Source organism: Rhinolophus sinicus, chromosome 5, assembly GCF_057876585.1.
Source record: "Rhinolophus sinicus isolate RSI-liver-muscle chromosome 5, RSI-T2T, whole genome shotgun sequence".
Classification (NCBI taxonomy): Eukaryota; Metazoa; Chordata; class Mammalia; order Chiroptera; family Rhinolophidae; genus Rhinolophus; species Rhinolophus sinicus.
In genome coordinates this window covers 39226541-39243810 of record NC_142505.1, presented here as the reverse complement: position 1 = coordinate 39243810, position 17270 = coordinate 39226541, and the positions used below count along the sequence as shown (strand labels likewise).

The 17270-nt window shown below is 43.2% G+C and overlaps 1 protein-coding gene across 1 annotated transcript in view; it reads right to left on the bottom strand.

Moving 5' to 3' along the window:
- The window catches only part of ZBTB38 (zinc finger and BTB domain containing 38), a 108878-nt gene extending 92898 nt beyond the window's left edge, over positions 1–15980 (bottom strand). Inside the window, exon 1 of the mRNA XM_088798372.1 lies at positions 15745–15980. The gene's annotated coding sequence lies outside the window, so the exon portion shown is untranslated. The remainder of the gene's footprint in view (positions 1–15744) is intronic.
- Between the last annotated feature and the right edge of the window lie 1290 nt (positions 15981–17270).

The window sequence follows — 17270 nt, the reverse complement described above, 5'->3', positions numbered from 1 at the left end:
CACGTCATCTGCTCTCGTAGGGCCCGTGTCTGCTCCTTGATGCTCCCCACGACACAGACTATTAGGATTTCACCCTCAGCCCAGAATCCCCCAAATGCTGCTGCTACCCTGCACCCTTAGGTGGAACCCTATGGCTTTCCGAGGAAGATCATAAAATTAAACTGGAGTTTGACCCCTCTTCTAGGGGTTTGGTTGCTATAAACTGCCCATCTTTTCCCTGAACAGGGAATGAGAAATGGGGATACATTACCACTTGGATCCTGATGGTTCCCTGTATTGCCATCTGCAAACTTCCCTGTCCTAAACTTTCTCCAACCCAGCATGCTCCACGGCTGGCGTTTGCGTAGATCAATTCTGACAAGACAGTATGCCATTTGGAAAACGTAAGAAGCTGATGGGAAATACTTTGCAGTCTTGCTTTTCATTTTATATTCAATATCATAATGCAAATACTTGCATATATTTTGTTCTTAATAGAGACGGAAAACAGCTCCATGTATTGACATTGCTGGTGTGCTCAGTTTCATTAAATTTTCTTCACGCCAAAACTTCCCTCCCACTCCAACTTAAAGGAATGGTCCACTCTTTTTCATGAGCTGAGCCCTTGCCTGAGCTTTCATTCACATTCTTATTTCTTTCCCTCCCTGAAAGATTGTTTCGCTCACCAACACCTTCAGTCTTTAGCTTCTTACTGGCTTTCCCCCGCCCCCGGCTGCCTGTACACAAACTCAGATTGTTCCATTAAAAAGAAAGTTTCATTTGATTTCGTTGCCCTCTCTTGCTTCCTTTCTTTCAAAACTAAACTTCTGTATGAGTGTTTATGTTCATTCCCTAATCTTACTCCAAATCCTCCAGAATCTGGGTATTATGCCCACTTCTCAACTGCAGCTCTTTTCTCTAAAGTCAAGGTTCTCCTAACTGCCTAATCCAGGGGCTTCTTTTCAGGTTTTGTTGGTTTGTTTGATAACTTTAGATTTTTTTGCAGTTTTCAAATGGACAGAAAAGTAGAGAGAATAGTATAATGAGCACATACATCCATGACTTAGATTTAACCATCCTTAACATTTTTCCATAATTATTTCATCCATTTTATGCTGAATTATTATACTATAAATTATAGACGTTCAGACATTTCACGCTGAAATTATTCAGTATTCATTTCTAAAAAATTAAGAACATCTTCCTACACACCCACAGAATCATCTCACACCTAACCATAATTCTGTAGTAGCATTTTATAACGTTCCACATTCCAATTTCCTCAATTGTTCTAGAAATGCCTTTAGGTACAGCTGCTATGTTCAGACCAGGTTGCAATCACAGTGTCCACTGTGTTTTGGAAGATGTGTCTTGGTTTTCACTGAGAGGTCACTGTACGATTTGCCTCCGTTAAGCAGTTCCTTCTTGGAAGTCCCCCTCTGGTTTTCATAATATCAACTCTCTCTTCATTTTCTACTCTCAACCATCAGTTTTCTTCACAGTTCCTTCCTTTGCTACTTGTCTTTTTTGTAGGTGCTTTACAGAATTCTGTCCTCAACTCTCCTTCTCATCTTAAACTCACTTCTCAAGCAATTCGACTGAATAATATTCTATTGTATGGCTGTACCACATTTTGTATATCCATTTATTAGTTTTGGAACATTTGGGTCATTCCCTCTTTTTGGTTATTGTGAACAATGCTCCTATGAATAGCATCTGTATATTACCATTTGTATTTGTATACAAGGTTTTGTGTGGACATACGTTTTCATTTCTCTTGGGTCTATACTGAGGAGTGGAATTGCTGGGTCATATGGTAATCATATGTTTAACATTTTGGGGAACTGCCAAAATGTTTTTCCAAAGTGCGTTTACTGTTTACAATCCCACCAGCAATATGTGAGGGCTCCAATTCCTCTCATCCTCGCCAACATTTGTTATTGTCTGTCTTTTTGAACATACCCGTCCTAACGGGTGTGGGGTGGTAGCTCGCTGGGGGTTTGATTGGCACTTCCCTGGCCATTAGTGATCTGGGCATCTTTTCATGTACATATTAGCCACTTGTCCTTTTTTTTTTTTTTTTTTTTTTTAAGAAATGTCTATTCTGATTCTCTATTAGTTTTTATTTGGGTTAGTTATCTTTTTATTATTGAGTGGTGAGAGTTTTTATATATTCTAGAGAAAAGTCCTTTATCAGAAATATGATTTCCAAATATTTCCTCCCAGCCTGTGGGCTGTTTTAGGATGCTTCTGAAGCATCTTTATACCCACAGTCTCTAGCACAATAGGTATTCAATAAATATGCATTGAACTCCTCATAGGTCTTTTAGGCAAAGTCTGTAACCATATTTTTTACCTTCATCTCGACTTCAACTTTCTTTCTTAGAGTATAAGAAAATACAAATAAAAATGAAGAATATGAACAACTTGAACTAGACATATGGATTTTTAAAAAAATTTAAATGTAAGTGGTGCTTAAACAATAGATTTTAACAAATCACTTAATTTTTCCAGGCCTGTTTCCTCAGCTGCAAAGTGAAGAGAAGTTTTGGAGTTTGTGCTTGATAATCTTTAAGCTTGCTTCTACTCTAACGTTTAATAAGTTTAATAATCACGAAAGTTAAGACCATTTTTGGTGGCATGCTGGGCTTAGAGCTAGCCACTAAGAATAATCAGCATGTCTATCTTGCCTGCAGCTATATTCCCAGCACAAAACACTGTGACATGCACATAGTGGGTAATAAACTAAATGACTAGTTCTAACCAGTCCCCGTGAAGCACATTAAGCTCCACAGCTCTAAACACGTCAGCGGCTTCAAAGCTGTATCTCTAGCCTGGACTCTCTTCCTGATAGGCCCATTTGGCTGCTCCATCACTTCCATCTGCAGGTCTAACAGGCATCACAATCAGTAATGATTGTGACTCTCCACACCTCCCCAAACCACCTCCCCGACTCCCCATCCTATACCAGGCTTTCTGATTTCAGTAAATGGTATCATTTCCAATGAGACGCTCAGGGAAAAACCTAGGAGTCATTCTTAACTGCTCTTCTTCCTCCTTAAAGGTTACAATTCATCAAAAGGCCTTATCTGTTCTACCTTTAAAACATACCCCAAATCCAACCACGCCTTACCCTCTCTCCAGCTTATGGCTCTGGCCCAGGACACAATCTTCTCTTCCCTGGATTCCTACAGTGGCCTCCTAACCTATGTCCCTGAATATATTCTACTAAATTTTTTCTTCACACAGGAGCCAGGATGATTCTCTAAAATCTTAAGCCAGATCATACCATTCCCCCGTTCAAAACTCTCCAAAGACTTCCCATCACATTCAGAATCAACCTGAAGTCCTAACCATGGCCTCAAAAGTCAAGTGATCAGGGCCCGACTTCCTCTCTGATTCCCCTCCACCTCTCTCTGCCTCGCCGACTCCAGTCTGGCTCTGCCAGCTCCTTACGTTCCTTGAACATGGCCAGCATGCCTCACCTCAGGGCCTTTGCACTTACTGCTCTTCGTCTGCAACACTACCTCACCAGAGACTGCAGCACGGCTCACCCTCTTGTTTCATTCAGGTCTCTGCTTGAATGTCACCACCTCAGGGAGGCCTTATGCAACACCCTTTCTAATGACGCTCCTTCTGCAACACACTGTTCCCTTATCTTGCTTCATGGTCACTCATGGTACTTAATGTTCCCTAAATTACAATATGTGTCTGTTTGACTACATCTTAATTGTTTTCCCCCACTAGAACGTAAGCTCTACGAGGACAGAGATTTTATCTTTGCTTATTGCTTTGTTTACTGTCATATTCCTAGTGCTGGGTACCATTTACAGCATATTATACTCATTTAATAAATGTTGTTGAATAAATAAATTGATGGTGTCATAATTTATCATCTGAGAGCAAGGCCTGGGTTTGTGCCCTGACTCTCCACTAACTGAACAGCTTTGGGCAAATTGTCTAATCTCCCTCTGTCTCAGTTTTCTCATCTATAAAAATGAGCTAGTAATACTGACTGCAAAGGACTGTTGTGAGGCTCAGAGATAAGGGATGAAAGTGCCTGATAGTAGACTCTCGCTTCATAGACCCATAATTACCGGAAAAGTAAACACCCCTCTTTATGCAGTACGCAGCTGCAGGGCAAAGGCCGTCATCAAACTTGTCTCTCAGAACCAGAACTTACTGATGAAAAACGGCACGCGAGAGGCTGAGGCAGGAAATGAATCCATTTCAGTGCAAGAGATGCATAGAGCTGGGTTTATACACCAGCCAGAATACCGACGCTTAAAGATACTACTTCTAAATTCAAGTCAAGGCACCGCTTTGCTCTGTAGACAGCAGCAGGGTTGGAGGTGATGATTCAAAATGACCTCAGCTTTTGTCTAATCTGGTCCTGTGACCAGACCACAGGCGACACCTCACCCAGGGTAGTAATTTCTTTGCAGCTCTCGCTAAGATGTCCGTCGATATGGTAAAAGACGGTGCAGCCGCCACAAAGGATGAGGCATCACTACGTGTTCTGACATGCAAAGGTCTTCAACATATATTACCGAGTGAAAATCTCAAGTTGCAGATGAAATATACAGGACAAACACGTACCAACAACACTCCATTCCACTGGTGGATAGGTTTCTATATATATGTATGTAAACATATAGAAAAAGGTCTGGAAGGATAGAAACCATATCAATAACACTTGTTTCCTCAGAGAAATGGGGAGGTGACTAAAACTGGAAGTAGGTGAACAATAATGAATATCAACTACAATTTTATATATATATATATATATATATATATATATATATACATATATATATATATATATATATATATATATATATATATATATATGTAGTTACAAGAAGCGGAGTACAGCATTAGGCATAGAGATAGTGGAAATGTAATGGCTGTGTGCGATGTCAGAGGGGTAGTAGATGGGGGGAGGGGTGTTATCACTGTGTGAGGGATATAAATGATAAATGTCTAACTATTACATTGTTTTGTGCACCTGAAACTCATAAAAAAGATAAAGAAAAGTAAAACTGGAAGTAGGTGTCAAAGGAGACTTTAGCTTGATCTGAAATATTTTTTTAAAGAGAGCATGTATTTCTTCTGTAATTAAAAATTAACATTTAAAACTGTCCAAACAAGATGATGCCGAAACACCACATTTAAGGTAAAATGAAGGAATTTACTTTCCCCTTACTAGCAGTTTGCAAATGGGCCAGTCTCACCCTTCTGTGGGTGTTTGGAAATGCTTGGTGGCATTTTTTTGACACCCAGGCTATTGGCATTTAGTTCCTCAGGGATGAGTGTGTGAGAAGGTCCCATCCAGCAAAGCAGTATCCCAGGCAAATGCCAACAGCAGTCCTGGTGAGAAACACCACAGAAAAGCTTGGGTTGGTTGTATTTATAAACTCAACTGTGACCACCAATTAAGAATTTTCTGTCTCTGATTTGAGCTACTGAGATGCCCAGCCCATGTTCTATCTGGACATAAAACATAGTAAGTTTCATAACTGGTGGTCTAGAGAAGTAAGTTGAAAAGCATGTCAGGTGCTCTGGCCAGGAAGCCCAAGTGGCTTAGGTTTTATGCCTCCCCTCTAGAGTATGCGAATACTTCTGAGAATAAGGGCTGTCCAGGCCCCAGCCCATGCCTTTGCACTTAGTTAGGACTTTAAGACAAATGTCCCATCAACCAGTAGTCAGGCTAGGGCCGAGAACCTTTAAGAGAGAGTTGGGAGGGCCCTTGTCTGGTGGTTAGTGGCTCCCACACAGGACAGTCTGCCTGTAGGTCCCCAGCCCTCGTGCAGCAGCTCCCAGCTCCCAGTAAGGAGAGATACAGCGGTGATGACAGGCAAAACAGAAGGATGTGTTCTGTGTTCCCCTTCAATTCCATACTCTCTGACATGCATCCAACAATAATTTATGGAGCATCTACTAGGTGTCAAGCATAGTGCTGGGTATACAGAGACTGAGACAGATATGCTTACATTCTAGTGGCAAAGACATCATAAACAGATATACGTCAATCAGATCATTATAAATAGTGATAAGTGCTATGATGCAACAACATGAGTAACGTGATGGATAGAGACTAGTGGTGGGGTCAGCAGAGGCCTTTCTGGGAGGGAAGCTGAAGCCGAGAGCTGGGCCCTGAGAGAAGAAGAAGAACTGTGTTCAGCACGGCCACCACGGAAGGCGTATGCCTGTGGGGGCTGTTCCTGTCTCTTGCAGCCCAGCCAGGGCATCGTGCCATCTAGAACAGCAGGTGTGGTTCATGTCTTGTGGCTTCCCTGTGCTCCTGGGCAGATAATTGTACAATGATCACAAGGAACCGTCGGGCTTCTGATTTTGTTTTCTAGCCATCGGCACCCGGGATGTCACACACATCCGAGGAAGCCAATCTCATTTGTTTCAGAGGTATAGGAGTAGAGTGTCCTGGCATGGGATTTAAAAACGTATTGTTACTTAAAACACTTGTGTGGCACTTATTTTGTGTCAGGCATCGCTCTAGCACTTTGCAAATATTAAGACATTTTGTCATCATAGCAGACCTACTAAGGGGTATTATTATCCTCAGTTCCTGAATAAGGATGTGGGACTGTGTCTCCCATCAGGGTCCAGAGTCACTCACTATCCTTTAAGGAAAGATGAAACTGCACTGTGTCTGAAGGCTTCATAGTTTTGACTTTTTTTGTTGCCAAAGCTGAGAAACTGGCCAAGCAGACCCCAGCCGATGCTTCAAAGTCCACCCTGAGGGGAGGCGACGAGGCTGCAGCCTCAGAGGAAGCAAGAGTCATATAATCATTGATGGAATCTGGCAGTAAAAACACAGGCTGCAACACCACTGTGCTTGCACAGTAGACATGCGCTCAAAACCCCTGCGGATTGTAGCACCGGGCATCACTGTGGCCATGAGAATGCCAGGCAAGGCGTCATGGCCATGCCAGGCACTCTGTCCCCACCCACACTTCTTTTGTCCTGGACAGCCAGGGCTCCCACCTTCACCTCCCGCAGCCAGCTTGCCTCACTGGTGCTTCTGGACCCTGTGGTGACCCCTCCTTCTCCACTGATTAGGCAGGAAGTTGATCACTCAGCACGGGCTGTACCCAGTTACCCCAGGGTCACCCACATACAAATGTGATCTGAGAGGCGGTAAGATGGCAGCCGCCTTTGGAGCCAGGAGGACCCATAGACTGTGGGCTAGTGGTTACCATGTGCGTACAGAGGTAGAGGAGTGAAAAGCAGATACAGGAAGACAGAAGCAGGGATTCAGTGACCGGAAGTGAGCAACCGAGCAGCTGAGTGGCTTTCCCTTCCAGCATTCCCACGCCTGGCTGCCCCCGAATCACTCTCCTAGGTATCCTTCACCTATGTCCTTACATCACCTCCTCCCCTTATTATGGAGCTGGTCAGCCTTGGATTCTGCCTCTTGCACCCAAACAAGGTCTTACCAGCGCGGATGGTGTGAGGCCTGGGCTTGACACTGTCCCCTGGGAGCCTCAAAAGCCTGTGAAGGCCTGTACAAGGGAGACAGGTCTTCTCACCACTTGGGTTACCCACTGTGAAGCTTCAATTACTTGTGGCCTCTTGCAACTCAAAATGCAAACTTCTAGAAATTAAATGGTTCTGGCCAATTCATTTGTCTAAGGAACCCCTTTCTACAGGACAGATATATATATATATTTGGTACTATATAACATGCCCATTTTTTGAGACAAATACGTCCTTTTCTGATGCTATATCAGTGCTCTACGCGCACGCTTTCCAATGGCGAGCATGAGTTTCTCCTCCCATTTATCACATTTGGCATGGAAATAATAACAGTGAGTCCAACGGTTTTCAAATTTTCAGCACTGATTTTTTTTTTTTTAAATGTTACGTGAAACCTCAGTACAGAAGAGCTGTAAGCTGAGACACCTCTGGGTTTCCTCTCTCTGCACCCCTCTCACCCTCTCCGCGGCAGGCTCCTCTGGAACCGAAGGGCTGTGCAAACAAACATTTCCTTGCATTGCTCAGGGCGGCAGATCCTTTCGTCCTTATCTCGGGCAAACATAAAGGAGCACCCGTTACCCATTATAGACATACGATAGCCCATCCCAAGCTCTGAAAATGCTCTGGAAATACAGCGAAGTTATAGACATGTCCCACCACAAAGGAGAGGTGGGGCGGAGAAGATGATTAGAGCCAGAACCAGAGGCTGTGCCCCGCACAAGGGGGTCCTGGTACAGTTAGGGCTGAGGGCTCAGAGATGGGAGACGTGGCCAGGGCTAGAGTAAAGGGGCACAGCTCTGCAGAGCAGGTGGGGCTTCAGCAGGATTTCAACAGATTCACATAAGAAAAAGAAAGGAAAATCTGAGGCGTAGGGGTACTGGGTGCATCCGGGCAAGGATGGAAATGTCCGTGGATTGCTCAGGAACGGTTAGTGGATGAATTTGGTCAGACAACAGGGCGTTCCAAGTGGGAAAATGGGCCAGAGTTTGAATGATGGGCTAGGAAAATTCAGCTCATTTGAGAGACCAGCAAGAGTCCTGAATGATTCAACTTAGGAGGGAAAAAGTCATTAGGAAAACTGAAAACAAGATAAGAGCAAAAATCAGATGTCAAGCTGCTCAGATGTGATGTTTGAAAGGCGAATGGTCAGCAAAGGGCAACGACGATGACACATTTCCCCCTAAAAGGGTCACAAGCTTTTGGGACTGGCGAAGGGAGCTGCATTATCCCCTACCTATTCATCAGGAATCAAGAGCACGGTGACTCATTTGAAGTCACCCAACAGAGGACTCTGGGGGCGGAAGGGGGGGTCCTGACTCACAGGCCTTCCCAGAAGAATCCTCTCCAGCAAGAACACATGATCACCAGTCACGCGTCCGGTAGCCGGTGAGAGCATTCTGAGACCAGATTGGTACTTCTCAGACCTTTCCACTTCTGCCCAAATCCAGGAAAGGGAAACACCCAAACGCTCTCCTGGTCTCACGCAACTATGACACACTTAGAGCCAAAGAAATTCAAAGAAAAACAGCCTTATGTTGAAACCTCTCCAAAACCAGCACAATGAAGCACATATATGCACGTGTATACACAGTCGCTCTTGAAGCAGACATGCCCGTTGCTGCTGAATTGGGTAAAGATAGGGGTTGCAAGCCATCAGGGCTGCCTGAAGGAAGAGCCGGATGCTACAAACTTTCCTGGAAAACGGTACAAAGCTTCCCTCACCAGACACAGTTTGATAGTGACACAAGTGGGTTGGCTGGCTCTCTCTGTCTCTGTTTGTCTCTCTCTGTGTCCCTTACAAAATCCAAAACCCAGAGACACACAGAGGGCACGTTTGGGAGATAGGGGGACTAGGCACACAGAGTCTGAGTGTCCTGCACAAGGCCCCTCAATCAGCTGGTGTGTGGCCATCCTCTCGCCCTGGTCCTCCAGTTCCAGAGGCAGTGTCTGTCTAACAGCTCCGCAGGGCAGATGAGAATGATGTCATCAGAAAAAGGGACAAAGAGGAAGGAGGAGAGTTATCGGTACATCCCCTATCAGCGGAGGACGGCTTTCTGGGAGGTGGTCCTGGACTTCCCAGCATCTCCCTCTGAACTCGCATGAACCTGTGTCTGAGGCCCTAGAGGCCCAGGGAAAGGAGCACCCGTGGTGGCCTTACAGTCAGGAAAGCTCGTCAGCCACAGTTTAGCCAGTGACTCAGCACTGATGGGAAAGCAAGAGCTCCCTGAAGTCACCAGCTGCAGTCAACACTGGACTCAGCCACCTCCTAGCGCCCGTCCCCCCACTGGAGGAGGGAACTCTTAAACCAACCTCCTGGTGACAGAGCCCCTCTTCCACGGTGAACACACCATGTCCCCGTCACTGGTTTTCTCTGCTAACTAGTTTTCTAAATTTTATAAATATAATCATGTGTACCTGGTTTTTAAAAATTCAAACAATACCAAAGGCTGTCTAACGAAAAGAAAAACCATAGAGTTTAAGTATAATTTTCTAGCTCTTGGTGCATCCATGGAAGGCAGTTTCACGTGACTTCCATTTTTGAAGATGAGGAAATTAACTCAATTTGTGTGCCCTTCCTCTTCTGCTCTCCACCCTGTCCCTAACCGCTGGGCCCTTTCCCAGCACTGCTACATAACACCAAGGTTTATAACTTTTATGTTTTGTTCTAGAAATATAGTTGTTTGTGCTTCATCTAGAGCTTTATTCTTAAAATTAAAAACCAACAGCCACCATTTGTCATATTCTGATTGCGTCAGTTGTTCCCTCCAGAGGCAAGTGGAGACCCTCAGAAAAGAACATGCAGACAAGTCACTAAAGTCATGCTGCTTAAAGGGAAATAAAAGCAACTAAGTCAGGAGGAGGACTTGGGGACGGGATGGAGGGTGCATTAAAGTTATTTTTCCTCCACACGCTGGAAGCATTTCTCTAACTCTGATCATCGCGTGGCATGAGGATGGAAGGAACAAAATCATGGGCCTTCATTAAGATGCATATAAGCGTTTCATTTCCCACCTTCAAAGATCTCCTAATGAAGAGACAGGAAAATCAAAGCCAGTGTGCAATGAGTGAAAGCTCCAAGAAGGCAGGGATTTTTGTTTTCCTGTTTTGTTCACTGCTGTATTTTTTGTATTTAAAAAAAATACTGAATGAATGAATGAATGCAATGCCACAGTTATGAACACTGGAGGGGGGTTGGAGAGTGGGGAAGGGGTCAGGATGAGGGAGGGGGCACCTATGAGATCAGTAAGGAGGAGCCGTGGAGGGTGCCGCCTCAGGTTTGACAGCTCAGAGAAGGTTTGGGTTGAGTATTGAAGACCAAGTAGGAGGTGAACGTGGGAAGACATTGGCAAAAGGAATTCCCACTAAGGGGTAGAGTTTGGGAAAATGGCAGGAGATGAGGTGAGAGTGATAAGAAGAAGCAATTCATGAAGGGACTTGTGTGCGAGGCTACCAAGCCTGGCCTTTATTCCAGGGGTGAGAGGGAATGTTGGAGGGCTCTCAGCAGGGGAGTGGCGTGATCAGGTCTGTTTTAGAGATACTCTGTATGGGCAAGGTCGGGGTGCTGGGGCTGGAGGTGGGAGTCCAGCTAGGGGACAGAGGCCGTCTCTGGGGTGAGACATGGTGAGAAGCTGCAGTAAGGCCTGAGGTTGGAGAGGAGGGGTCAGTCCTGAGAAACATGCAGGAGGTACAATCTGGACAATCTGTGGGAAGGCTCACCAGACGGGGAGCTCCTGATCTGAGTGGCTGAGGGGGTGGAGGCATCATTTACAGAGAGGGTTTAAAAGAAGAGCAGTGGGCTCAGCAGGTTTTGAGGCATGCTAAGTGCCCCTGCGTGTTGGGTATGTGGGACATCCAAGCGGAGACGTCTTCAGACAGGTGGATCTATTTATAGATCAGAGAGCGATTGGCAAGTAAGTGGTAGATAAAGCCATGGACAGACAACTGAAGGGTGGTAGGTACATGAAAGTGTATGAGAGGCACCACCTTTATGGATGGACAGACACAGAGAAGTCCATGAAGCAGACTGGGGGAGTTGAACGGAGAAAGAGTGTGTCACTGCTTCAGTGCACGGGTGTGTGTGAATGAATGAATGAGTATATACGCGGTCAAACAATGAAGTTTGCATCCTAGGAAAAGTGCTACGTACCTCATTGCTGAATATCACTATGGTCACCTTCCAAGCACTCCCCTTGGGAAGCTATGCACTGACGCCAGCACCTAGTCCACCCTTCAAAGCCATTTTAGAACTCTTTTTCTGGAATGGCCATCAGAGCTGTCGTCGTATTACCCTTGATGTCCTGAATGTCATCAAAATTTCTTCCTTTCAATATTGCCTTTAACTTTGGGTAAAGAAAGAAGTAATTGGGGGCCAGATCAGGTGAATAGGGAGGGTGTTCCAACACAGTTATTTGTTTACTGGCTAAAAACTTCCTCACAGACAGTGCCGTGTGAGCTGGTGCATTGTCGTGATGCAAGAGCCATGAATTGTTAGCGAAAAGTTCAGGTCATCTAACATTTCCATGCAGCCTTTTCAGCACTTCCAAATAGTAAACTTGGTTAATTGTTTGTCCAGTTGGTACAAATTCATAAAGAATAATCCCTCTGATATCAAAAAAGGTTAGCAACATCATTGCAACAAGTTTGCGAACGTAATTGTCACATCTCGTGTGTGTGTGTGTGTGTGTGTGTGTGTGTATTTGTGTGTATAAAATGATTTATCCCTGCCTTTCCTTCTGACTTCTCCCCTTTGAAGCAACGTCAAGCACTAGACTGGACAACTTGAGTCTGTCCCCATTAATTTTGGAGCGGTACAACCTAGTTCTGGATGTGATTATGAAGTGTCTCTAGGATTTTCAGGAAATCATGGAAGTCACAAAGAGTCTCAGTAGTTTTCCAATCAGTGGTTTCTCTGGCAGTTAGCTTTTAAAAAGAACAAAGTAAACTTCTTATTTTTGGATAGTTTTAGGTTTAGAGAAAAGTTGAGACAATAATACTGAGAATTCCCATATACTCGACACCCAAGGTTCCCATATTGTTAACACCTTCCCTTAGTGTGGTACCTTTGTCATAACTAATGGACCAATTCTGATACATTATTATTAACTAAAGTCCATATTTTATTCAGATCTCCTTAGTTTTTAAGTAATGTCCGTTTTTGGTTGCTGTTGTTCTAGGAAAGCATCCAGGTACCACATCACATTTAGTTGTCATGTCTGCTTACACTCCTATGGGCTGTGACAGTTTCTCACACCTTCCTTGTTTCAGATGACCTTGCCCGTTTTAAGGAGTACTGGTCAAGTTTTATAGAATTTCCTTCCATTTGAATTTTTCTGATATTTTTCTCATTATTAGACTGGGGTTATAAGTTTTCAAGAGAAATACCATAGAGGTCAAGTACCGTTTTCGCCATATCATATCAAGATCTATTCTATCAACATGAATTATCAGGGTTGACATTGACCTTGGTTGCCTGGCTGAGGTCATGTTTGCCAGGCTTCCCCACTGTAAAATTACTCCCTGCCTGCCCCCCTTCCATACTGTGCTCTTTGGAAGGAAGTCACTGTGTGCAGCTCATACTGAAGGAGTGGGGAGTTTATGTTCCCCCTTCTTGAGGGAGGAGGCACTTAGCTTTTTAAATCTCACCCTGACTTTTTATTTAAAAGAATCTTCTCTCCAGCTTCCTTTCTTGCCTTTCAAACACTCCTAAGAACACACAGACTTGTCAACTATGGAACCTGACTTTAAAGGGACCTTTTATGAGACTTACCATTTCTAAATGTATCTAAATTCAAAATACCACATGATGGGATTTCAACAGGCAGGTAGTGGCTTCTCTCCAGGAGGCACAGGTTTACTGCTGCCTCAAGCACGGAGGTTCCCTTTGGAGCAAGCCTGGAAGGGTGTCTTGTCGGGGGGCCTGTCTGGCAAGCCCCCACCCCTTGTCCACCCTGCTGCTGCCATGTATGAAGTTGGCATAACTTAAAAGTTAGGAGTAAGTGAAAAACCACCATAAGAGGAGGCATCGGAAAGGAAGTACTTGAAAGATAAGTAATGTCTTTGTTATATTAACAGCACTCACTTCTATACACCAAGAGCATCACAGTAAAGACACACAACGTGATCAGAAATTGCATCACTACAAAAACAGCAAGGTAAAGAATTACGCACCGAGATGGTAGGAAGGAAGCTTATTTAAAAACATAATGAAACTCCAACAAGAATAACTGCCGTGTAAAAGAGCATAAACAGGACTTGCATCTTAGCATAATACATTTTTATAATTTACTAAATAATTATTATAACAGTAAGATAAGACTCAACCCCCAACTTTGGTTCCTTCCAGCGTGTGTTGGGCTGCCCTCGGGGCCTCTCCATGGGGTAAGGAAAGGCAAGGAAGTGGCAAACATATACTGTTTTTTCTCTTTCACTCTATTTTCCTCCTTATTGTCTGGACTTTGAACTTCAATGTCATATAAACATTAACTTGCTCCTTAAATAAAGCCACAAAGAGCAAACTGTGACCTGAGCATATGATTTATCCAAATACTTTCCCATGAGCGCTAATGATTTTAACTTTTTCTCTACCAGTATATCTCTACCTCATAAAATTAGTTTGAAATAGTCTTAACTTATTATTATTGTTATTTTGCTATTGAAATGTTTTCCAGAAAATGCCTATCGAGATGATTTCAGGTAGTAATACCTACTAAGTTTCTTTTTAAATATATTTAAGGTAAAAAAAAATTTGATTTAAAGAAAAAACATGTTAAATAGGACAAGTAGTAAAAGGTAGGACAAAAATAATTACTGGTTCAAGTTTGGGACCCACTGAACTCTTGCATTAATTAGTTTCACAGGTGAAATTTACTGTACACATAAAGCCTGAATCATTTTACTATAACTTTGGGAACAACCCACAGCAGTTAAGATGGTACATTCATTTTTTGCTAGTCACCAATCATCACCTACCTACATTACCAACAGTTTTCTTTGATAATACAATTGTACTGATCACGAGACTAACTCACTCTGGCAAACCTTTCAAAACAAATCACAGGCTCCCGCAACACAATCTTTGCAAGACTGGTGTCAAAAGGGAGGTTTCTCTGAATTTGTTTTGGATATGGTTTAGATTTTTCTCCTAGGTTACATTTTATTTTCCCCAAATTAAAGTAATATAAAATTATAGTGACTTGTCTTAACACCGAGAGCTTTAATATATGTGGCTGATTTGCTGAAGAAACCATCCCTTAGCTTTGAGATCTTGATTTTATAAAAATGATATGCCAGACTTATTCCTTTCTACCTCCATTATGGTGGCATGTTCTTTTGTGATATATGTGTCATTTAGAGTTGGTTTGCTGGACCTGAATTGTGCAGCCTGTATGATCTCAAATAACTGAAAGACTGATATTAAGAAAATGTTAATTTCCTTAATTCTTTTTTTTTTTTCCTGTAGTGAGATGTTTTTCCTTGACACATAATTACATACTTCTGAGCGTTTGCTGAATTACTGTGTGGTTAATCCCTCTCAACGGCAGGAAGCCTAGATATTTGTAAATTTCCTCGGTGCACCATTTCTGATTAGTTGACTTTTTCTAAATACCAACCGAACAATTGCAGTCAATTCTATCACCTCCCTGATCACCTTGCATTTATCCATAAGTGAAGTTCTGGGTGGCTTTAATTTGCTTTTGAGAATTGGGCATAGGCAGAACAAAGGACTACTACATTACAGAATTTTGAATTTATCTTAAAATACAACCACTGCTGTTTATGCTTACGTTCCAAGGAGTGCATTTGTTGTTATTCTGGTTGTCTACTATTCTGTTATCTTTATAAATACATCCTTCATTTTGCAGTGACTTAATTTGTTTTATTGATTCTAGGTGTCAGTGATAATGCATCTAACTAACCTAGAAAACACAACTATGTTATCATCGTATTGTTTCTGAATAGTACTTTGATATTCTTTCTATTCATGCCCATTCTCCAAACTCTTCTTCTTTCTCTCTCCTTCCCTCCCATCTTTCTTTCCTTCCTTCATCAAACAATTACTGAGCAACTACATGTCAGGCGCTATGCTAGAGGAAGGGAATCAGTGATGCATAAACTCTCCGTCCCCCATGAAGCTATTCTATTGATTTAAAATCTTTCCTTCCTGTTAATTCCAAAGGTCATTCGGAAAAAATACACTCATAAGATTTATGGGAAAGAAAACAAACATAGACAGCTTTCACTGAGTTGGAGAAAAAGTATGTCACCAACCTTTAGCTGTTGCAGAGTAATCTTTCTTCTTTTGGGGCTCTGGCTATATCAACAATTCTTCTTTTCCCCAAGAACTGCCTCTGGGGTGGACATTCTTCCTTCTTTAGCATAAATAACCTTGTGTGGGAATGTTTGGATGGACACCGCTTGGATGAGACCCGGGGCAGCAGGAGAGCCCTCCTAGAAAATGTAGGTGCCCACACGAGTTTGGCATGACCGCCTGAGGCCTCTGGTAGAGAGCTCCTGTAGAAAACCACAAATGCACAGGAAATTGGAGAAAATCAGATAAAGGCAAACCATTAAATGACACATGTACAGAAAGGAAACAGTTAAGAATTAACCCAAATTCATTTACGGCTATAAGAGTGAGTGGTGCAACGGTTTAGTTAATAAATAGCTAGTCTCCAAACGTAGGGCATTTGAGCCAAATGACTAAGAACTTTCAGAGCTATCAGGGAGCAGGTGGATGGAGAAACGGACCCATCCCAGAGAGGCTCTCAAACCGCTGTGAGCAGGCACTGTACACCACTATAGATCCAACATCTATCCATCTCTACATATCCATACATATATTTGTTGATTGATCCAGGAAACACTTGTTGAGTCCCACTGTTCTAGATGATGGGGTTGAGTCTACAGCAGTGAGCATGCCCTGATGGCCCTTAAAAACCAGCACTATGTGGGGGGCACATTGAACAATCAACTGGAATTTAGGTAGGGATTATAACAGAAAAAGGCAATGTTCAAACTTGAGTCTGCTGCATTTGATTAGTTATTTTGTTGAATACCAGCGCCCAAAAAACCTTCCAGTGGAACAAGCTGTCACCTCCTCCCTCATCCCTCCCCTACTCTGAGGTTGTCTCCTCCTTTTTTCATGCTCTCATCGTAGCAAGAGCATGTCACATCTTTAGGCTCAGGCCCATCTACACTCAGGTCTCCACGCCTGCCCTAATGGAACATGAGACCCTTGGCTGTTCTGCACTTAGCTAAGAATGACCTTCTTGAATTTCTCATCTCTTCACTGGTTTTGATCTCTACAAATTAAGTTCAAGTTCCTGGGTGTCCCAGACTCAATATTTATCCAATGTCCTCTGTTGAACTGATACCCATCAATCTACATGATCCCACTCAACTCCTTAACCTAGCCCTGAAGAATGGGAGTGTGGAGTGTGATAGCCCAGGCAGAGTACCTAAGAAGGGTAGTCAGCGGAGGGAGGTGAACAAACTCAGATGTGAGATAAGTTAAGCATCTGGAGACCAGTCAGGAGGTGTAGTCCATAAGGATCATAGTTTACAGGGGACATGTTGCTTCTAGAAGACATTCCCAGAAAGAATTCATCCTATGCTGTCATTTGGAGGTAGTTTAGTGGTGGGAGCAAGGTGTTTCTTTGTAAATAAAATCAGGAAAAAGGACACTTGTAAATTCAAACAAAACAAAAGGTATAGGATGGACAACTACTTGTGGAAAGGTGACCCCTTGAAGAGATTGGAGAAGGAGAAGCTGAGGAGGAGTGTTTTATCATTAT